The sequence below is a fragment of the Mustela nigripes genome, chromosome 8 (assembly GCF_022355385.1).
Source record: "Mustela nigripes isolate SB6536 chromosome 8, MUSNIG.SB6536, whole genome shotgun sequence".
Taxonomy (NCBI): Eukaryota; Metazoa; Chordata; class Mammalia; order Carnivora; family Mustelidae; genus Mustela; species Mustela nigripes.
Window position 1 is genome coordinate 19,875,418 of NC_081564.1, and position 23,349 is coordinate 19,898,766.

Genomic DNA, 23,349 nt, shown 5'->3' on the forward strand with positions numbered 1-23,349 from the left:
GCTGCGAGATGGCCTGTGCAGAAGTCACAGTCACAGGACCCAGGGCAGGGGATCAGCAGGACACCGCTGAGGGACAGAAAAATGATACGCAGTGTAGCACAGCTGAGTCAGGACTGACATGGGTTTGTGGTGCTTTGCTGGGAGAAGCAGAAGACAAGCAATGGACCAGAGAGGCAGGAGGTGGAGAGATGGACAGAGGGAGAGATGGATGCAAGGAGGGACAGAGGGAATGTGCGGGTTTGGAGGGGGCGAGAGAGACAGAAACAGAGAGAGCGATGAGGAGAGAGAGAAAGACACAGAGACAGACACAGCGACAAGGGGTAGAGATGGGAGAATGGAGAGATAGAGAAACAAAGAATAGCAGTGAAAAAATGTAACTTAAGAGACAGGGGAAAAAGAGAGTGAACATATTGGAGCCCAAGTTGCAGAGCTCAGAGAAGAAAAAGCAGGAGAACAAACACAATGGGGAAAATCCCCAGGAGCCCAGAGGACTGGCCAGAGGCAGGTCGGTTCTCCCGGACACAGAAAGTTTCAGGAGCAGGCTTGGTTCCTGGGCTCAGGGCCAGCAAACCTTTGCAGGCCTTTTAAGCTACTGGGCCTCAGTGTGTTCATCTGCGAAGAGGGGACAATGTTCTGTTTCGTGGATGGGTGTGTGTGTGAACTGAGTTATGACTAGAAAGTGCTTGGCATGGGGTCCTGCTGGTCTCTCAATAGAATGGCAGCTAAAATATCTGGAGAAAGACAAATGGACATGTGCGTATGTGTGGGAAGTTGCAGGAAGTCAGGGTCCAAGAGATATTCCTACACGGTTTCTCTTTCATTCCTTCTCTTTGATCTTGGAGCTAGGAGGTTCTCTACCTCATAGAGGTGGGGGAAGATAAGCACACCACACAATCCCCCCATATACACACACCACACAGCATACAACACACACACACACACACACACACACACACACCACACACTATATACAGACACCACATAACATACACATGCACACACACTTTGCACGCATGCACATGCCACCTACAGGCACACACACCCAACGCAGCTCCAGCTCATGCAGAGGCCATCTGACAAGCCTGGAGGACACCAGGCTATGCCCTCATGGTCAGTGTGATGGTTGTCACCCCCTCAGACCCTGGCTTCCCATCTCCCCCATTCACCAAGGGGCCAGAGCGGGGGCCCAGGAGCCTAACTGGGGCTGGTGCAGAGAAAAGAAGAAAACAGTCATAGGAAGCAAGAGAGAAAAGGCCTCTGGGAGAGGAGCTGGAGCCAAGACAGGGCAAGTCAGGGCTGGTCGCCACGGCATCTGAGGCCAGTGAGACCCAGTGGGGCAGACAGACAGGGAGGGTTGGAAGGCTGCTGGGGCCGGGGTCATGCTGAGAGCCCCTGAGGCAGGCAGAGCACCAATATAGGGAAAGTCAGGGAGCAAGAGGCAGAAGGCTGGGGAAACAGGCACGGGTTTGGGAAGTGACTTTGTCAAGGCATCCAGCAGGCTTGTGGTCAGTTTCTGCATCAAGTTCTCGTCCAGCCCACCCCCTGCTTTCTTGGTTACGGCAAAAAACAAACTTGAAATCAGAACAGGGGAGAGATATGATTTCTCAAATATCGACTGTGTCAGACATTGAATTGACACAGACTAGTGAATTCCTAGCAGCAAGGGTAGCATGTCTGTGTACTATTGCTATTTCCTTTACAGATAGGGAAACTGAGGTTCAGAGAGATGACTCCAGCAGGAAGCAGCCAAGTCCAGGCTGAGACCCCAGTCCTTCTGGTGAAAGCTCTTCCCCGCACACCTCTGGGTTTACTGTGCGTTGCTCTGGATGCCGAAATGAAGAGGACCATGTGTGGACAGGGTGGAGGGGAGAGAGCTCTCCATCATCCCTCCAGGTCTCCCTCTGCCAAGGAACTGAGCCAAAATTCCTTGGAATCCGTTGCTGTAAGTTACGAACAGGGGAGAACGGAATCAGACAGGGATGTTTATAATGGATTCCAAATGTCTGGCCACAGCTGCCTCCCCGACAGTGAGAGATGAGGAGGCCCAGGGTGGGGGAGGCCTGCTCCCCTCTCTCTCCACCACATGCTTTTCGGGGGATGCAGACACTTTTGGAGACCTGGGTGGAGGGAGGCCCTACTTCAGTGTACAAGTTAGGAATGAAGGAACAAATGAATGATACAGGGTGTAATTTTTCTCATCAGTAAGATGGGGATAGTTACATCAAGATCAATTAATTACTCCTTCTGCTCTGTGAAGCCATTCCAAACATTAAGCATATTGATGAAATCTCCCAAGGACCCAATGGGCACGGCCATTTGACAGATAATAAGACTGAGGTTAGAGGGGAAGGCGCTGGCCCAAGCCCTACAGTGATGGAGGGAGAATGTGAATCTGGTCTTGCTCTTGTATCACAACAGAAAGGGTAGGGGGCCACAAGGGGCCAGGCACTTACTTAGTTTAAAAAATATAGTGATGACAGTCTCCTAGGGGCCAGGGGTCAGTGGTAGGCACAGGTGAGGTCTCTGTGGGTCACACAGACGTGATCTCCGTGGAGCATGATGGCCTCACACTCATGTCATTGCGAGATGATGGATGGGAAACCCTGCCCATCACTGCCAGGCACAATGTAGGTGCTTTTCAATAGTATCAACAGTAATTATACAGAGAGTGCTTAGCCTTGTTTTGATAGTCTACTGGGTTCCAGACACAGAGTGCTCATTTAAACCTCCCTCCAGCCCTAAGAGTTCAGTTTGAGCCCCATTTTACAGAAAGCATAGGAGGCTCAGAGAGGTTAAGTCCCACAGAAGGTCAGATAGTGAGGAAACGGCTGAGTTGAGAGCCTGACTTATTAACTCCAGGCTCTTTTGCGAACATACATGTGTAAAAACATGCCAACCTGTACCTAGCACATAGGAGCATCTAAAAGATGCTCGCTTCCCCTAGTTCCCTATGAGGAATTTAGATCGTTCTTCACCATTCACAGATGGGGGTCTGAGGTCTGGGGGCAGGACAACATGCGGTACCCACCTGACCAGGTTCCCGATCCCAGAGAAAGGGGCTCTGACAGAGCCCCAGACCACCCCAAGCCCCACCTCTGCTCCAGGCCCTTGCACTGACCAAGACTCCTTCCCAAGAATCGCATCTCTGTTAACATGGATTAATTATAATTTACGTTTCATTCACACATACTTGGTTGGTGGTTGTCCCATTAGAAATACAAGAGGGATTTGTGGCAGAAAAAGATAGAAGATTCAAATTTCTTGCAATTCCCCAATTTGGAGAAGACGGTAGTTTGGCTTTTTTGTTACTTTTCCCTTCTTGGTGTAATTGCCGTATTGCAAGCATTCAGAATACTCAGCTCTGCCTATATTGATTCTTTGCCCCTAAAGCCAAGTCTATAGTTTTCTGTGGATGAGAACAGTAAGTACAAAAGAAGAAGATGAAGGTCCTACTTAGGGAAAGGCAGCCTCTGTTAATATCTGGGCATTCGGCATTTACCCAGGGGGCATCACTCACACACATTATCCCACCCCCAGATATGTGGATTCGGTTCAGCCTTTGGGTCAGGCTCTCAGACTCAAGCTTGGTGTCTCACCCTCGCTGGCAGAGGTGAGTGGGCACCAGGGCCAGGCGGGACTGAGCCAGCAGACCCTATGGACCCCGTGTACCCCACCCACAGGGACAGCTGTTAGCACTCTCCCCGTGGCCGCTGCGCAGGAATGCAAGCCCAGGGTTACTGCGTGTTCCCGTTTTCCAAGAAACTCCAGTGATCAAGATTTTTTTGACGAAAACTTCCATTAAAAAAAAAAAAATTGGCAGTCAATTCCACTTCAGTAAAACGTACGTGGAGCAAAGAAGACCTGCTATGGGGGAGCTGCCCTGAGCTTCCAACCTCTGTCCTCCATGATGTACAGATAGTCACCCCTGGACTTTTTATTTGGCCTATTTACCTGGCAGGCATTTTCTGGTGGAAGTGGTTAATTTCACAATCTCTCCTGCATCTGCGATGTGGGTTCTGAACCAGAGAGGCACTTTTTCTTCTGATTTTCTTCCCTGTCTGTTAGCTTCTTCCCAGCCCCCTCCCCTCCTGCCAGCCCTTCCCCATCTTGGTCCCCCTCTCCGCCCGCCCCAACAAACATTCAATTTTATTAATGGCCGGTTTTCTTTTTAAACTGTCCAGAGGCTGCTGGAAGCTCGACGGTTGCCAGTGACTGATCGATATCTTGGCGGGGGTGCCGGGTGTGGAGGGAGTCATTTCATTAGCTAAGTGCCATGTAATCTACTTGGTAAATCCCATAGTCTCTTTTGGAGCTGGCCAGAGACAAGGCAAAGCAGAAGGCTAGCCAAACACGTAAATACGCAGCCCCAGTGGAACCGGGAAGAAATGTTTGGAGACCCCCCTCTTGAGGTTTGGTCTGGTCGTATGTGGTCCCCCGCACTGCTTTCACCCCAACCCCTCCCTCTCTGCCTGCAATCAATCACCATCGACATCTTCAAAGCACAGAAATAGTTAGAATATATAGTTAGAATTTCTCCATCTGCGATCAGGAAGCCCTCATCATGTTAAGTTGTCACAAGAACGTTACCTTGGGAGTGGGATGCTCAGTTCACAGAGGAAAATACGGAGGCACAGGGAGGCTCTGTGGTATTGCCACGGCTCCAGGTGGCAGAGGAGGAATTTGATACCAGGGCTGGCTGCCTCCTAGTCCAGTGCTCTTCCCACACAGAATCTGGCCCTGGAAGCCACAGGAAGGACTCCTGGGCCCCTGGCCCAATCCCAGAGGACGTCTCCATGACCTTGTGAGCAACTTGACCACATTCTTGTTTTTTCTTGATGGGGACTAGCGGTCCCAGACGTTGTTCAATTACAGATTTATGGCCAACACCACAGCCAGTGAGCCCTGTTCTTCCATGGCTGGAAGAGCTTCGGGAGGGTACAGACGGCCTTCCTGCATGTGGAGTCCCTCCGCCCCTGAACTGGGTTGGGTGCCCTTCAGAAGGCAGCTCTTAGCCCCGGGTCAGGATTTTCTCGTTATTAGAACGACTATTTCAGCATGAAGGGCAGGGAGGCTAAGCTGTGAGCAACCTGATACCAGAACCCATGATTTCCATGGATTTTCTCAGCAGGGCACCTGGGAACCTGGTTCCAAATAGTGACCCCACTGGGCAAACTAGGGGGTGCCCAACTGCCCTGGGAGACATGGTCTACTTGGAACTGGGGCATGTGGAAGGGCCAGGGGTCCAAGATGCTCACAGAAGGAGGAGAAGGGAATCCAAGTGGTGAGGACTGTGGCTTTGGAGCTGGACAAAGGGGTTGGTGTGTCCCAACTTGTCCACTTCCTCACCTGAGAACTGTGGATGTGCTCCTTTGTCTCTCTACATCCTACAGGATGATGAGACTGGCTTCATGGAGTTGTCACAAGGAGGGAACGAGACAATGAGAGTCAAGTGCTTGTTTGAATGCAAGTTCATGCTCCATATTCTGCATGGATTGTCCTCATCGGGTCAGATACAATCACTAGGACTGAAGGAAGTGGGAATACTCAACAGCTGCTGTGTGCCAGGCCCTGGGTCCAGTCTTTTGTATGCGTTGTGTCAAGCAATCCTCCAACTGGCCCATTTGCAAGATGAGGAAATGAAGGCTCAGAGAAGGGTCAAGCGGTCCATTGAAGCCAGATGCATTTGACCCTTCCAGCTCCACCATGGGACCTCAGTGACATTGGTGGGTGTGGCAGGTGGAGACAGGGGGGCAGTCTGGAGGGGAAGGCAGGAGAGGCCATGTGAGTGAGCCCTGAGGTCTGGAGACCTGGAAGAGGCACCTGATCCTGGGTCACAGGCCATGTGTCTCCACCTGGGCTCCCCGCAGCAGAGGCAGGGAACCCCAGTCCTGGGGACTCTCCAAAGTCTGAAAGGAGCAGTGAATCTCCATGGCATTGTCTCCTGCACAGCAGGGATGGAGGGCATCAGAGTCTGGACTAACTGAGAGCAAGCTATACTAGCATGGAATCCCAGCTCTGACTTACTCTGTGAGGCCTGGGACAAGAGGCCTGGCACTTCCCTGAGCCCCAGATCCCTGACACCTGAAACAAAGAACATGCCACACAGAGCTGCCATGGACCTTAAAAATGCAAATGCATGAAAGGCTATTGCAGACTGGGTCCCCACGATTCTGAATGCAGGCGCTTTGTTGAGGTGCAGTGTGCAGGGCCAACTCCTTGGCGGGGGTGGGGGGCAGGCAAGCGAGAAGGGTGAGGCCCAGAGAAGCTGGGGCATGATTCAGTCTCACCAACGGCTTCTGCTGACCCCGCAGGGAGATCTGGAGCTGATGTGACTCTTCAAAGTCACCCTGCCTGGCGGCAAGGAGGCCGGACTGGTGTACCCCTCTCGTCGACCCACCCCTGGAAGGAGGTTTGACCTTGGACAAGGCAGTTCTCTCTAGCTGAGGGCAGGTGCCGGGAGCAGGGGCTCAGCTGGGGGCTGTCAACACTCCCGGTAGCCGGGGTGATAGCAAGGCAGCACACCATAGCACCCAGGCAGGAGGCACTTGACACATCAGTTGCCTTTTCCTCTGCTCGGAGCCTGCCATGAAGCCACTGAGGGCAGGCAGCGGGGAAAGGAAGCTGGCTTCCAGGCAAGTAGGAAGCCAGGCTAGGGGAAAAGGTGTGACGGATGGCAACAGGGCATTCTGCCGGGCCCCTGATGTTTCATGGGGCTGAGGTCTTAGGTGAGCCCGTTGCACGGTGGTGATGGTGGTAGGGGTCGGGATGCTATGTCCCCTGCATTACACAGCTGGCAGCTTCAGGGTGAGCGAGGCGGGAGGCACTGGTCCCAGGATGGGGGAGAGCGGGTCACGCCATCCAAGTGGCCCCCCGCTTCCCCTGTCACCCTGTAGGGCCGTGCCTTACAGCCGGCGCTCGACCCTGGAAAAAATTGACTGCCTGTTTCTGCCTGACTGCTCGAGAGTTACAGGCTGCAGGGGAGGGAGGGGGAGGGGGGACGAGGGCGGGCGGCTGCCTCCTCATCAGGATGGATTTTTCTGCTTCTCTGCTTGTAGGAAGAGCAGGAACAGGATACGGGAGGCTGCTCAAGGAGTAATCACTGTGCCGGCGAGGGCATGTCAGGGGCTGGCTCTGTGACGGAGGTGGGAGGGAGGAGGATTTTAGGTGGAGAGGGCTCCGGGAAGGCTGAGGCCCTATGGCCTGTCAGGGAAGGTGGAACGAGGGTTCTGCTGTCTGCAAGCATGTATGTCCGCCCTCCACACTTCTATCTCGCCATCTTTCCGTCCTCTCTTCCCTCCTTCTATCCTTCCTTCCTGCCCTACTTATTTCTTTATTCCCCCTCCCTTCTATCCATCCATTCACCCACCCATCCGCCCACCACTCCACCTTCCTCTCTCCCCTCCTCCGGCCACCTCCCTTCCTTCTCATCCATTCATCCATCCATCCGTCCACGCACACTTTAACTTAAGCCCTCCCAAACCCCGCCATCTCTCCATTCTTTCCTGGCACCCATTTGCTCCGCACACATTCCTTGGGGACCTGCCATAGGTCGGGCCTAGGATGGGACATGGCTGGTGACCAGGTCAGAGATTCTTCCCTTGTGGATTTCACTGCCTGATGAGGGGAAGAGATGGATCATCAAAAAGAGGCTGTCGTTCTTGGTGGGTCAGAGCTTTTATTTGGGGGAACGCCCAAGGTGTAGCGGCAATATTGAAGACACATCAGAGAGGGCTTCCTGGAGGAGGAAGGGTTTGAAGTCAGCCTCAGAAAGGGAATAAGATAAGGAAAGAATGGATGCATGGGGGGAGCAGAGAGTGTCTGTGGCTTGGTGCATATTCGTGTAGCAGAGGCTGGGGTGCAGGGCTGGAAGACACAGGGCATGGGAAATGGCTTTGCTGAGACTGGAGAGATGGGTTGGATTGGAATCACCAAAGGCATTGAAGAATTGGGGCTTTACTCTGCATCAAGTGTGGGTTGTTCTTATATAAGCAAAGGAATCCCTCCCTACATGAACTCTTCCATGGAATTCAAGCAGCAAAAAAATATACAAGTGGCACTGATCTGGCTGAAGCAGGAGAGGCTCCAGCACATTATCTACTTAAAACTCCGCCTCTTCCCCACCATGGAGCTGCAAGAAACATCGACACAGAATCTCGGGGTTCCATGGAATACAGTTTGTAAACCACAGGAAGATTGTGGGGATTGCCCTGTGGATGTTGAGGAGACCCACTTGGTACGGGTTCTACCTCTTAGGTAATTAAGACCTAAAGATTTAGGAAGACCGAAAAGGCTGATTTACTCCAAATGGGCATCAAGTTCCAGCCCATAGTGGGGAAACAATGTTTTCCAGAATGTTCTAATCCCCCAGGTTCATCCCCACCACCATCAGCCCCTACTTTCCAGCCACATTCAATTATGTGTGGTTTCAAGAATGTGTGTGATCCAGCCACGTTTACCCAGAGCTGCTCTCCTGCCAGCATCTTTGCCTGGCCAGCTCCCCATCTCCCCAGTCTTGTCTTGGAGGCCCCCTCCACAAGCAAGTCCCCTGCCAACCATGACTATCTTTGGGGGTTGAGGGCAGACCCCAGCCTGAACATAGTTGGTGCTCAGTAATGCTTGATGAATGCCCCCACCAAGAAAGTTATGAAGAACAATGAAGGCACACAAGTTCACAAATATCCACATGAGCAAGGTCATGTGGAAGTGGTGGTGAGCATAGCAGGCATGGGGAAGAAGGGACACCATCCCAGCAGACAGTAGGTACTCAGAAAGTGCCAACACGGAGCATACCATGTCCTCAAGTGATGCTAGAGGTGTGACCCTCAACAGGCTTGGGGGTCTGAGCCATTCGTAACTGGTTGACGAAAACATCCCTCCAATGTCAGGGCACACTACCACCTGGCCCATTTTTGCCTGGCACCTTAAAGAGGGTGGTGGTCTCTGAACGTGTACCCCATTCCAACTGTTTACACCATTTATTCATATGGTCCAATTTGCATGTGTGCTCTAGCTCAATACTTTTATGATACAATTACTATTCAGAGATGAATTTTTTAGGAGTTTCCTTTTAATGTCTCTAGGGCCCTGTGTTCTTGTGGAATCTCCTTATGGAAGATGGCTGATTCTCTTAGAGAAGGGATTTAAAGCCCCGTGGCCCTCATAGGCATGACTTACATGGCACCTCCTCCAGGCAGCCTTCTCTGGTTTCAGTGCCTGGGGAGGAAGGTTCCCCTATGTGATGGGCAGTGATGTAGGTTGGTGGCTGTGGTCAGCATAACCAGGATTTGGATTCCCACTCCAGCACTTAATAGCTGTGTAACCTTGAGCAAGTAGCTAAACTTCTCCAGGCCTCTGGACCTTCATCCTGTGAACAGGGATCAACAGTCATGTGGCTGCCTATCTTGCCTTGGAGTCAGAATGAGGTCTTTCATGCTAAAGACCAGGCATAAGGTTAGCACTCAAAATATCTGCTGTGATTATTATACTACGCCAGTATGATGGAGCAGCTGGCATCCATCCACTCAGATAAATTAACCTTCTTGGCCTTTGTAATTTATTTGGTGGGAAGGGAGAGAAAGGTGCAGTGATCGCTTGCCCCCAGAGAGATTCAAAGCGCATCTCTGGGGTTTAATGACCATGAGCTCGGATACACAGTCAGATTTTCTTTTTCCTGATGGTCCCCAGTGTTGATCAGTAGGTCTGTCGCAATAGGATGGAGGAGCGGGAGGAGACAGGGAGAGAGATTATCCCTCGTAACGGTTACGGCATCTTGGATTTGGATGTGCCCTCTGCAGTTTCCTAGCATTTCCTGGACCTTCGGTTGAGAGTGTCTTTGTCCCCCTTTGCAGATGTACCACTTGAGGTCCAGAGAGGGGACCCACAGCTCCTCTTAGTACGGGGAGGTCTGTGTGCCCATCTCTGCACCTGTCACTGAACACTTCCTGTTCACCTGGAACGTGCCAGCCCAAAAGTCCCATCTTCAGGGGAGCTTTCTCTGAAGGGCACAAGGCAGAGTGGATTTCCTTTTCCAAATACTCACCAAACCACCAAACTTGTAAAGCCTTTTTCTTTTTCCCCTGTGCTTTATTCTGTATCTATCTATCTACCTATCTATCTATCCGTCCTCTCCTCTTACACTTTGTCAATCTATTCACCTATCTTTTAAATTTGCTTTACATTTTATTGAAAAAAAAAAAAAGCTGTACATTCAAAAAACAAAATGCTCAAACAGCGCTAGTAACCCTCTCCCCTCCTTGTACCCTAGTGCCCTAGCTTTCCCTGAGGCATCAGTTGTCCCCAATTCCCTGTGGACCCTCCCAGAGGCCCTACTGCTAGTACAAGTACATAAAAGCTTAGCCAAGGCCCCTGCACTTTCCAGTGCACACATAACGCAGGCACTATCCATGCCTGTTTTTTTGTTTTGTTTTGTTTCTACTCAGAGGGTTGTTCTATGTCACCATCCAGAGATCTGCTTCATTTAAGGGGCACATGGTGTCCCATTCTATAATGAGCCAAACTTATTTAATTAATCTATTGATGGACCCTATTCTTTGTCTATTACTACCTTCTGGATGTCTGTCTCCCTGATTTGAGTGTGCATTGTGTGAGGATAGAGGGGTCTGAGTCTGTTTTGTCTATTTTTGTATCTCAGATTATGGAGTGGGGAATGTGAGGCACAGTAGGTTCTTAATAAATAGTACTTGGATGGATGGATGGATGAATGGACAGAAGGATGGTCAATGGCTGGCTGGTGGATGGATGGGTGGGTGGGTGGGTGGATGGACGGATAATTGAGTGGGTGGATGGACAGATGGATGGTAGGAAGGAAGGAAGGAGGGAAGGAAGAGTAGATGGAAGGACGTATGGGTAGAGGAGACGGAAAGATACAAGGTTACAGAAATTGCACTAGGTCTCTGGTTTTCCTACCCCTGTCCTCTGGCCTGAGAAATCCATCCCGTTGACTGTCTCCTACTGAGAGAGAACCCAGTGGGGAGTCCCTGTGTTTAGACAGAGCCTACAGTAGAGATGAGCACATGCTGTCCTGCTCTGTGAGGCTCTGTGAGCCTGTGAGCAAATAGCAGACTCCCCACCAAAACTCTCCCTTAGACATTCACAAACAGCAGTGACTTCCCAAAGCCTGCCAGTGCTGGGTGGAGTCGCACCACGTTATGGAAACTTCTATTTCTGCTTTATAAAAACAAAGTAGGAAAGGAAAGCTGGCTCTGCCAGAGACCCATGCTGGCCCTGTGAGTCATCTTTATCCAGGCAAGATGAGGAAACTCTCCTGAGATTGGGCCTCTCACTGAGCCATGGGCCAACACAATCACGCCCCTCCCTCTAGCATCCCACTGCCCTGCGCTCAAGGAGATCACAAACTCAGATGCCCCCAGGGGCCAGGCCAGAAACAAAGAATAAAAAGCAAAATGAAAGCACTTTCTCTTCTACACCAGAAACCTGGATTTTTGTGTGAAATCTTCTGATTTTTGGAATCTGGAGACCAATCCAGTTATTTTTTTAAATGCTATGTAGGCTATGCTAATCTGTGGGAGATCGGCTTGGGCTGGGGAAGGACTGGGTGCTCTTGTATAAGAGTTAGCAACACTCTGGGGAGGATTTGAATTCTTTCACTCCTTGTGGACAGGTGTCCTCTCTGTGAAGCTCTGTAACCCCAAGATCTCATATAGTGGGACCCTGCAGCCGTTGCATACCTTCTCTGCTTGTAATTGAAGCATTGGTTGTACAGCTATGTCTCGATCCCTCATGTCTATGCAACTCTACATGATTTCTGCACATCTCCTTCCTCTTCCTTTTGTCCAGTTGGATCCTCGTGGCCCTAGCTCAGGTTTTAGTCTCAGATTGCATGGGCTGCAATCCCGACCCTGCTACTTATGAGCTGGGTGGCTGTGGACAAGTGAACAAGTGATTTTGCTTGCTTGCTTTCTTTCTTTCTTTCTTTCTTTCTTTCTTTCTTTCTTTCTTTCTTTTTTTTTATCCAAGCCTCAGTTTGCTCACTTGTGAAATGCGGGTCATTGTAATCTCTCTTTTCTTTCTCTCTCTCTGTCCATCAAAATTAAATGAGCTAATATATGGAAAGCATGTAGAACAGGGTCTGGCTCCTTGTTAAGCCCTTGAACCATGTGGTTATTAATAGTCACCTATTTGCCATAAGCTGGTTAAACACTCACTTGGTGTTAAGCTTTATGCTCAGTGCCATGGTTTCAGTTATAAGCAAAGTGGGATCCACCTGGAGGAAGCCTATCCCGTTAAATTTTCAGGGAAGCCCCATTTTCCAGACGAGGCAAGCTGGGGAGGTGAAGTGAATGCTTGAATTCCCAAAACTGGTCAGTGGCTGATATGGGCTTCCAATCTGGTATGTCTGTCCTTCCTTCCAGACCTGATGCTTCTCCTGGGGCGAAGGAGAGGGAAAGCCCCCCAGTAGAAGGATGGGCTGGCTTGAATCCATGATCCCAAATCCACATGCTCAGTGTACTCCTGGCCCTTGTTACTGGGCACCAGGCAGACATTTCCAGAAGCCTCTAACTTGTTTTCTCTTCCGGGCCTGGGCATTGTACATCATCTATGTGTGTCTCCATTTGCCCACTGAGGATGACCACAGGTCCATAGAGTCCACCACTGAGGGTCATGTACCTTTCATTCTGGTGAGCTGACCTTTGGCAGGTGCTGTATCACCATTCTGCCATGAGTTTTGACCTCTGGACAACTCAGGGGACAAGCTTTAGTGAGCATATACTATCTGCCAAACCTTGTTCTAAGAGCTTCAAATGAAAAGATTCATCCAATCTGGACAGCCACCCCAGCAAAATAGAAACAAACTATGCTTACTCCCATTTTACAGATGAGAACACCAAGCAGAAGTCACTTGCTCAAGGTCACCATGTGAGTCAGTGTTAGACATCAAAATATGAGATCTCAGAGGCCTCAGGAGTAGACAGCGATCTTCCTGCCTCTATGCCTGGCATACAGGGGCACTAACCACTAGCTCTGTCTACTCACCCAGCCATCCGCTTGTGAATGACCTTGGATCAATCAATTCACCTCTAGAGACCCACTTCTAAAAAGGGCAGACCAACCTGCCAGCACTTACCTCTCACAGGGATGAGGTCCAGAGCACTTGACTATCCATAGATGTGCTAGGCAAGCAAGAGTGTTGATAACCCTATTTCCGGTCCCCATCAGGCTCAGCTCTAGCCTGGGTCAGCCTCGAGGTATGGCCACCCAGCCACTTATCTTTGCTAGGGGCAGAGGCTGCCGTTCCTTTAGAAGACCTGCACCATGGTCATTAATTCAGGAAAGGTAAGGACGTCTGTCTTTGCTGGTCTGCCACTGTGTGACCTGGGCAAGTCCCTTCTCTTCTCTCTTCCTAAAAGACTCTCCAGGGGCTTAAGCTCCATGACCTCTAGGAACCTTTCAGGTTCAAACAGTTGATGGAAAATTGCAAAGACCCTGGAGCACCTCCCACATCCTGTCCATCTTTGCTCCCCTGCCCAGAAAAGCCAGTGGCAAAAATGCCCTCTCTCCTAATTTGTATCCGTCCATCCCTGGCACAAAGAAACCTCAGGACCAGGATCTGTTTCCACAATTTATGATATGATTGCTATCATTATGGCTCTTAGTATTAACTGCATTAACTGAACTCACTGAGAAGTATGGGCTGACCCCTTTATATGCACTGTCTTATTCCATCATCGAAATGACCTCGGAACTGTGATGCCTTTCATGAACAGACCAGGAGGAGAGTGAAGCTCAGAGGGGTTGATGAAGGAGCTCAAGGTCGTTCTCAGTGCCAGGTCGAGGAGAAACCACAGACCGAACCTGGGAACTCCCAGTCTAGCTCTCGGCTGTGAGATGGCGGCAGGCCCTGCTGGTCAGAAAACAGACCTTCCTCCCCGCTGCCTGCAAACCTCCCTCACCTTGGCCACCAGGCTCGGAAATGTTCTGAATGCAGCCGGCCAAGCAAAGAGAAAGAAGAAAACTGGGAGAAAAGAGAAATGAAGAACTCTTTGTTCCTTGAACACAGTCTCCGCCAGGTACATGACTTCACCACAGAGGTGACCCCCCGACACCCCTCGCGGCGCCCAGCAACCCCCACCCCCGCAGGCGGGTGGTCACATGATGCCCAGACGGTCCTGGTTGCCATTCAGGCATGTCCATGTGAAGCAGCTGCTGCCGCTTGCTCCCACAAGGGGGGCAGGCGGGAGAGGGAGTCGGCCTTGGACATGGCCCCGCAGCCCGCGTCAGAGGAGCCCTGTCAGTGCCTGATGCCCTTGCGAGGATACTGAGCACAGAGCCTGCTTCTCTGCCTCTGCCTGGGAAGCTCGGGGAGGACCAAAGAGCCACTGCGGGGTAACATAGCCACAGGGCACTTGTTTAGTGGGGCTTAGCCTGACCTACCTGCTTCATTCATTCACTCACTATTTCATCCATTCTTTCATGCACCATCCATCCATCCATCCATCCATCCATCCATCCATCCACTAGATATGCACTGAGCAAATATAATGTGTCCATGGGGCCACAGCAGTGAGCAAAATAGATGGTACTTTGTGGAACCTCTGGTCTAGCAAGGTAGATAGCCATTAAACAATTAAATACTCAATTATTCAGTTGCAATTGTTCTAAGTTTCAGAAAGAAGGAGTCAAGCATATGATCACATAGAAGAGGGGCCCAGGCTTATCAGACAGCCAGTTATGAAAAAATAACTTATTCTCTCTCTCTCTCTCTCTTTCCTTGTTCCAAGAACTTAGAATCTTGCAGGCTTCAAAGTGTGAGGGCGTTGGAAGAAACACCAGAGATGATCCTGATCTTTGTGGCAAAAGTCAGTGGAGTTGTATGGACAGGGGCTCAGATCTCTGAGCTGGATTTCTGGGTATTGACTATGGATCCTTGCACGAGTTCCTAGAGCAGTTTTCCTCAGAGGAATGGGGATATGCAGGGTTCTGGGGCTGGAAAGTGGGGGCAGATTAAATGAGATGTTATATGTAAACTGCTTAGCACGTGTCTTCCCCAGAACACAATGCAAGCTGGGGCACCCTTTGGGATGGTTTATCTGTGTTGAGCACCAGAGCGGGGGAACCCCTTGTCGCCAGGACCACCGCCCCAAGTCTCCCAAGCACGGATAAACCTTGGATACCCAGTGGAGGAGCTACCCTGTTCAACAGCCTGTCCTAAATACCCCAGAACCTGAACCCAAGATCGAGTCTGAAGACCCACATGCCCCGGTGGGTGCACAACCTTCTTCCAGGGCGCCATGGCTGCTGGGAGGGGAGAGAGAAGAAAGCATCCAACACACAGCGTCGCCATGGCAGGAGCAGTAACTTCTCCTAATTATTTCGCAGCTCCTGGATTCATTAGCGACCCTGGTATTAATTCAGATTGCTGCATTTATCCCCATCTGTCCCATATTCTTCGTCGAGACACTGATGATACAAATGTGGTGGATTTAGCTATGAAGGATCACTGCAGAGTGAAAGTTGCTGCTCTGAAGGGGGAAGGGTCCTGGCCGTTGTCAGTTTAGAACGAGAAAGGAAAGCTCCCTACCAAATCCAGACACGCCACCTCTGGAGACCCCAAGCCCCCAAACCAGGCAGCCCACGGGCCCATGGGCAGATAACCTTCCACCCTGGCCTCAGCATCAGAGAAATTCCTTTTAAATGACTCTGCAGACTTCCCCACCCACCGAGTTCCCCTCTTTGGCTAACAGATGGGCTCAGCTAACCATTCCCAGCTTTCCGATAAAGCAGTGTCAGGCAGTGAGGCCCCCTCAGAAAGGCATGCTTGGATAATAAATTCCAAGGCACCCCCCGCCATCTGCAGGCTGCCAATCACAGGGGCGCCGGGCACACCAGGGCTCCCTGCCTGCTGCTGCGAAGGAGCTGGGGTGGGACCCCGTGGGTGGAAGCACAGCCCGCTCCTGCCCACGCTCGCCTGCCCCTGCTGCCGTGTCCTGCTCAGCCTGTGACCTGTCCCAGCTGAATGGGCCAGGGCCATTCCTGCCACGGCCCTCCATCTCTTCATGCAAGAACCAGCAGACAGCCAGCACCGTGATTCAACGCAACAATCGTGAGCCTCCAAGGCAGACTGTCAGTCTGCTGCCATGTTTTGGCTCAGCAATGTTCCATGGCATCATCTCAGGCCAGTGAGCACCCCTGAGGAACCTCGATGTCCCCATCTATAAAATGGGAGTTAAAGACATTCTCCCTTTCATAGATTCCATGTAAGGATGTAAGCAAATACATAGCACGATGCCTGGTCTGTGGGTCTAAGCAGTGGCTGCCACCAACGCCATCACTATCATTGCTTTTATTAGCATATGTCATATTTAGAAAGCCATTTAGTCTGAAAAATGGACTTTAGGGCTCCTGCTTCATATGACTCTTGCATCAGAGATGTGATAATAGGTATGTACATGTCTTCACCTAGCACATAGGAGGCATTCAGTATATGTTAGTTATCTCTGTGAATCTCCAATTCATTCATTCATTCATTCATTCATTCATTTATTCATATTTATAAGGGACATTTATTAAACACTATGCCAGCCTCCACTAGGCTTGGAGAAACAAAGAACAAGGTACACTGTTTCTATCTTCAAGTCACTCACAGTCTAGGGGATGAAGGGAGTCATCCCAGCAAAGGCACAGCATCTGAAAGTCCCAGAAGTTTGCCATCTGCTTGAGAAGAGGCTGGCTTCCCAGATGAGCCCTACTCATAACACCAGAGGCTATCCGTACCATATTGCTTGAAGTCTTTCTGATTACTGAGATTTGCTGAGGCTATAGATCTAAAAGGTGCAGTATATGTGCTGTTATCTCCCATCTTGGACCAGGATAGACATCACTAATCAATAGCCACTCTCTTTTGTCTTGAATCTGAGACAGGACTCAGACCCTAGAAAGAGTTCTTACCCCTGGCAGTCATAGATGGTGGATTGGAACCAGTGCCCCAATTATGTAAACATCATCCCAGACTTGGGTTATGAATCAGCTGTGTTCAGCCATGTGGACTACATCTGACCCTCCACTTGCTTTTGTAAATAAAGTATTATTAGAACGCAGCCAGGCTCATTCATTCACATATTACCTATGGCTGTTTTTCCCACTATAAGAGCAGAGCTGAGCACGCGGTGACAGAGATCAAATGGCCTCAAAAGTCAAAGTATTTACCCTCTGGCCCTTTTTAGAAAAGGTTGCTTTTAGTGCAGGGGGTTAATATAAGGACGCACAGAGAACTGGGAAGCGTCATTGTGACCTGAGACGATTAGCAGTTCACCATGTTCTGTCCATTCTTACACTCGTGCCTGCTTGCTGTGAATGCTTGTGACCGTCTGCTTGTGGGTGTTGTTCTGGCCTTGGAAGCCCATTCAGCTGATCAGAAGGTAGGGTGGAGGAACCAGTTTTACCCCTGGAAGCAGCTCTGAATGGAGACAGGCCTGGAGTGGGGAACTATCTCAGGGCCTTAAACCCTGAGGCTGATAATGCCAAGGTGGACCACACTGTCTCCCAGCAGAGCTGAGCTCCAGTTACTTCCTATGGATCATGAAATCCATATACCTTTCATCTCCCCACTCCCTTTTCTAGGAATCCTGGCCTCTGAGTCTGTCTCTAGGAGAATCAGACCAACGCACTGTCATTTCCTTCTTGGCCCTGGATCTTCTAGAACATCCTGGATGCTTTAAGGGGAAGGAATCAGTGACTGGTCCCATGGGGATGTCACAGCAGCTCTGGCAACCACTTCTCGCTGTACATCTGATACACGTATTTACTAAGAGAAGGCGGCTCTGATCAGGCCATGTTGTCACCATCCAGTGTGACAGAATTTTATGCCAAACCATCTGAGAAGGGCTTTCCTGTGGCTGTGTCATCCCTTGCTCGAGCTTTCCAGTGGCTGTGTCTGCGCACAGTTCTGATAGCTAAACTCTTCACCTTGTCCCCCAAAGCAGATTTCCATTCTGAAATACCTCTTTCCCTGTCCGGGGCAGACATCGTCAATCAATCCCAACTCAACTTCCCCTTTGCATCTTTTGCAGGAAAGCACTCCCAGGCAGACACTCTCGATGGATGGGAACTGGCACATGAGATTAAACACATTCCATGGGGAAAGCTGAGTGGAAGGAAGTACGATGGTGAGTACGGCATAAACTAGCTCTTCAAAAGAGAAACAAAGCATGCCAGTGCACATGAGAAATGTGGGAAAGTGACATCTCATAGATGTGTATGTGTGTGTGTGTGTGTGTGTGTTGTGTGTATGTGGTTAGCCTTGCAATTTTCTTTTCATCTTTTGTATTGCCACTATGCTGAGTACTTTCTCATTTGACGCTTGTGTTTATTGAACACATATTATATCCCGGGCCTCTGTGAGGGGTGCATTGACAATCCAGACAAGTGTGTAATTGCCTAATTTAAAAGTAATTATGGTCCCACATGATAAGGCGGGGACGGGGCCCCTGGGGACATTGTTGGACTAGGTCTCAGCATCCCCGTGGTTCTTTCTAAAGCCCACAGCAAACAGAATGCTGTAGTTATTTGCAAGATTGTGTGCTAAACTTTCCACTCAGATGTTCTCCCTACCTGCCACACCCCCACCCTCTCCTCTCTCTCTTAGACCAGAAATTCCGTGAGGGGAGGCACGGCGTCTTTTTTGTTTCCTGTCACATCCCCAGTACCTGGAACAGTGCCTGGCAAAAATGGCTTGTGTTCCATCAACATTTCATATTGAAGCAGGTCCACTCCAGCTTTGTTGAAAAGTGGGAGGGTGAGTCTGGGGGGCGGGCTTGTAAAACACACAAAGACATTTCCGCTTTGTTTTGAAGATAGTGAGAAGCCTGCTCAAGGTTTTCAATGTAATAAAGTCCAGGAAAACCAAAACAGTTTATTCTTTGTAAATGGACCCCAAAATGAACCTCTCTGGGGCGCCGGGGTGGCTCAGTCAGTTAAGCATCTGACTGTTGACTCCAGCTCAAGTCAGGATCTCAGGGTCATGAGATTGAGCCGTTTATCAGGCTCTGTGCTCCGTGGGGCGTCTACTTGAGATTCTCTCTCTCCCTCTGCCCCTCCTCCACTCGGGTGCATGTGCGTGTGCATGTGCGCTCTCTCTCTCTCTCAAATAAATAAATAAATAAATAAATCTTTAAAAAAAATAAACCCTCTCCTGCCCCCCACTCACCGCTAGGATGCAGCTCTGTTCTGAGCAGGCTTTGGCTGTCAGTTCCCACGCAGGCTGTGGTTGCTGAGAGTTTTTAGTGGAAGACACGGGACGGGCCACACAGACCCTGGTTGCTGGTAGAGAGGGTCATACTCCTGCAGGGTCCATATGTAATGCGCCATTTGTCCTCAGTGCTGTAGGGTCACCTTGATTGCTCCTCTTCAAGCAGGGAAGAATCTCCAAGGCACGGGTAGGGCCAAAGCGAAAGATGCCACTTGCAGCCCACGATGCTCAGGGTGTTGACACCCCTGGAGCCTTTATAGGGTGGGGTTACCAGTGATGACTCCTGCAGGGCAGTCATGAGGGGTAGGGCGTCTGGTGCACATGGGGCTCTGGTCATTAAAGGTTGCACTGAAGGTGATATTAATGCTGATGGTGTTGGTGCCAGCAGACGTCCGTTTTACAAGGAGGGAGGAGGGAAACTGAGGCCCAGACTGAGATGCGATTGGCTCGAGGTCACACAGGGAATCCCTATAGCATGGCTGGCACACAAGGGGCGTTTGCAAAAGCTGTTTCATCTGGTCTTTCCTCTGGGATTGCGTTTCCCAAACTATATGCCGAGGCACCCTGCAGTGCTTCAGGAGAATTGCAGGAACCCTCAGGAGTAGCCTCAAGGATTTTTCATCATCGAGCAAACTGTCAGGGTACTTAACATCTCTCACTCGACCCCTGAACTACTGGCGTGAGGTCATTCACCACTCCATCAGGAGAGCACACCACATTCCTTTTGATGATGTCATGTCCTATCTCAGTGACCCCGGGTTTTTGGTGGTTGTGGTGATAAAAAGCAAGGTCGGAGCCCAAGTCAGTGTGGAACAGGAAATGAGGGTGGCAGATCCAATCCAATGCTGAGGTTTCAGAAGTTGTGCAGAACCCAACAGGCAAACACGTCTCAGTAATAAGTAACTGTCTATTTAAGACTAAAATAAAAATATTATTCTATCAACTTATGTTCTTTCAAATCGGTACTGAGTTGTTAGGACATAAATGTCTTTTAAGTTTGCACCTAGTAAATAGAACCATGAAGGCTTTCTTTTGATGAAACAATTCTGGAACACAAGGGTACTGTGAACCCAGAAGGTTTGAGAACCTCCACTCTATGATCTAAAGGCTCCTGTTTGCAGAGAAGGAGGCAGGCAGCTCTCAGCCTGGAGGCAGGACAGAGGCAGAAGGAAGAGGTTAATGCCTTGCAAACAAGACAGAACAGGCACAGGAGACCCGATCTCTCAGCTGCCAACAAGTCATTGTTTATTTAGAACCAGCAGTGTGAGTACATTGGAATCTGTGTCCTCCCAGTTCTCCAGCAAGATGGGCCACTCATTCATTCTGCAAACGCACACTCACTGTTTACTCTGTGTCAGACACTGTGCTGATACAGTGATAAATGAGGCACAGCCTCTGTCTTCAAAGGTAGGAGAAGGAAGAGAAGGGGGAGGATGGGAAGTAGGAAGGAAGATGGCACTATCCTTTTTTTTTTTTTTTTTTTTACAAATAAAGCTGTGAGAAACACAGGCTCAGAGAGGTTAAGTAAATGAGCCAGAGCCACACAGCATGAAAGAAGTTAGATCATGACTCATGGTCATGGTCAAGACAATAACCCATAACACTGTGGTCTAATTTGGGAGATCTGACATGGCAGGACAAATAGTATTTAGAGACAGGATTTGACATCACTTATGAAGGGTATGATGGCATGGTACCGGCATAAGGATAGACATGTAGATCGAAGGAATAGAATGGAGTCTCCAAAAATAAACATCTATGGCCCATTGATTTCTGAGAAAGATGTCAAGACGATTAAATGAGGAAAATAGTATTTTCAACAAATTGTGCTAGGGACACAGAGATATCCACATGCAAAAGGAAAAAAAAAACTAACCTCTGTGGATCATGGGTCTACTTGTAAGTAAGACTTAACTTAGTTTCTTAGAACTGACACACAAGAGAAAGAGACAAGGAAAGAAACAGACAATTAAACTTCATCAAAACTAGACACTTTCATGCCTGCAAATGCCACCATCAAGAAAGTAGAAACATGAGGATGGATGGTAACCAGACTTACTGTGGGGATCATTTCACAAAGTGTGCAGACATTGAATCATTATGTTATACCCCTGAAACTAATAGAAAATCACCTGTCAGTTATATTCTGAGAAACCCAAGGAAATGCAGCAGAATGGGAGAAAATTGCAAATTGTATGTCTAATAAAGAACTTGTATCTAGAAGATATGAAAGTTCTTAAAACTCAACCATCAAAAGACAAATAACGCAATGAACAAGAGATCAAAGCGCTTGCCTGGGCATTTTCCCAAAGAAAGTATACAAATGACCAGTAAGAACGTGAAAATGTTAGTCATTAGGAAAATCCAAGTCACAACCACCAGGATGGCTTGAATCAAAAAGACAGGTATTGATGATGACGTGGAGAAGAGGGAGTGCTTATACAGGGCTTGTGGGAATATGACATGGCACCCCACTTATAGAGCAGTCTGGCTGTTTCTCAAAAGGTCAGCCACACAGTTGTCATATGGTTCTGCCACTCTACCCCCAGGTATATACCCCACAGAAATGAAAATTAGGTCTAGCCAACACGTTGGACATAAAACAATCACTTTGCACGAGAGCCAAAACATGGAAATGATTCGGATGTCCAGCTGCTGAGGAACAGATAACCACTAGGTTCCAGATCTCATGTATTTTTGTCGTGGAATATCATTCAGCCCTAAAAAGGAATGGGGTATGGACACATGCCAGAACATGCAGGAACCTTGACAACACGATGCTAAGGGAAAGAGAAGACAATCACAAGAGGCCACATATCATGTGATTTCATCTAGAGTAAATGTCCAGAATATAGTTGATGTAGACATATGTTAACCCTCTTCTTCACCCAGCTCCACACCTTCTACAAGAGGTCCCTAGTAAGGTTAGTTTCCAGGGGCCTATGGTGGGAACCCCATGGTGATGTCTCTTCCCTGGGGACCCACTTGCCCACTCCTGCACAGGTGCCTCCTCCATGCCAGGCACAAAGTACTAGGGCTAGGTAGGTGAGCAAGTTGGTGAGTTTTGGTTCTGTAGGGCGTCCCGGCTCATGGGGGAGACATTGTCATGTATGAGAGTATCTAGACTATAGACATGCCCATTCCTGATGTCTGTTGCCTCTGAACCAGCATCTCCTTGCTTCCCCACGTCCCCTTCTTCAGACCAGTTTGCCCAAACCTGACTCATGCCATTGAACTCCAAGATTTCAAGCGGCAGCCTTACCTCTAGATTCTGATAACTTGACCAGGTCAATGGTACGAGTTACCATGGGTGGCAGAAGCTGGTGCAGAAGCCAAGGCAATGCCCAGAACCCAATTGGGTAGAAGCAGAGAGAGGAGCCATTCTCACCTCCCTCCATCCTAAAACAAACAGCTCCTTCTGCTCCCCGTGCCCCAACTCCAGGATAAAGCAATTAAGTCATTTGCTGCCGGGACCCAGAGGTGGCAGCATATAATCACAAACATAAACAATTTTATAGGGTAATTATGAATTCTCCCTATTTTTTTTTAATCAGCACAACCCAGACCAAAGATTATTTTCTGCTTGATCTAATTCTAATTTTGATCCAACCTCCCTTACCTCCATCCAACTTCAGAATGGATTAACATGGGTTTACTGGTGATAATTTGGGATAGGATAGACCAGAAGCTTATATTTTGGGGTCTTGGGTGACACGGGTTTGACCAAAGTTGATTTGGCACTGATGCTCCATCCCGTGTTAGGTTAAACCTCCAAATGGTAACTGCGGGCTGTGTCGTGGCCTGTCTCAGCCCAGGACACTGTTAGGTCTTGTCTGGATTTCAGCAATCCCTTGCCCACTGGCCTCCTGCACTCTAGTCCCATCCCTTTGACCGGAGCCAGTGGTTCTTTGCAAGAAAGTGACTCTTCCTGCTTAACTGCTTCTCGAGGGCTGTTCATTGTCTTGTTTACACCATGATCATCCCAACCACACACTTGGGAGTCTGTGCATATTCTTATCAACTTCCCACAGGTACCCACAAATAGCCACGCTTCTCCACCTCCCTCACTATCACCCATTTCCAGGTCATCTTCTGTTACCCAGATGGCGGATGATGCTTCCTCC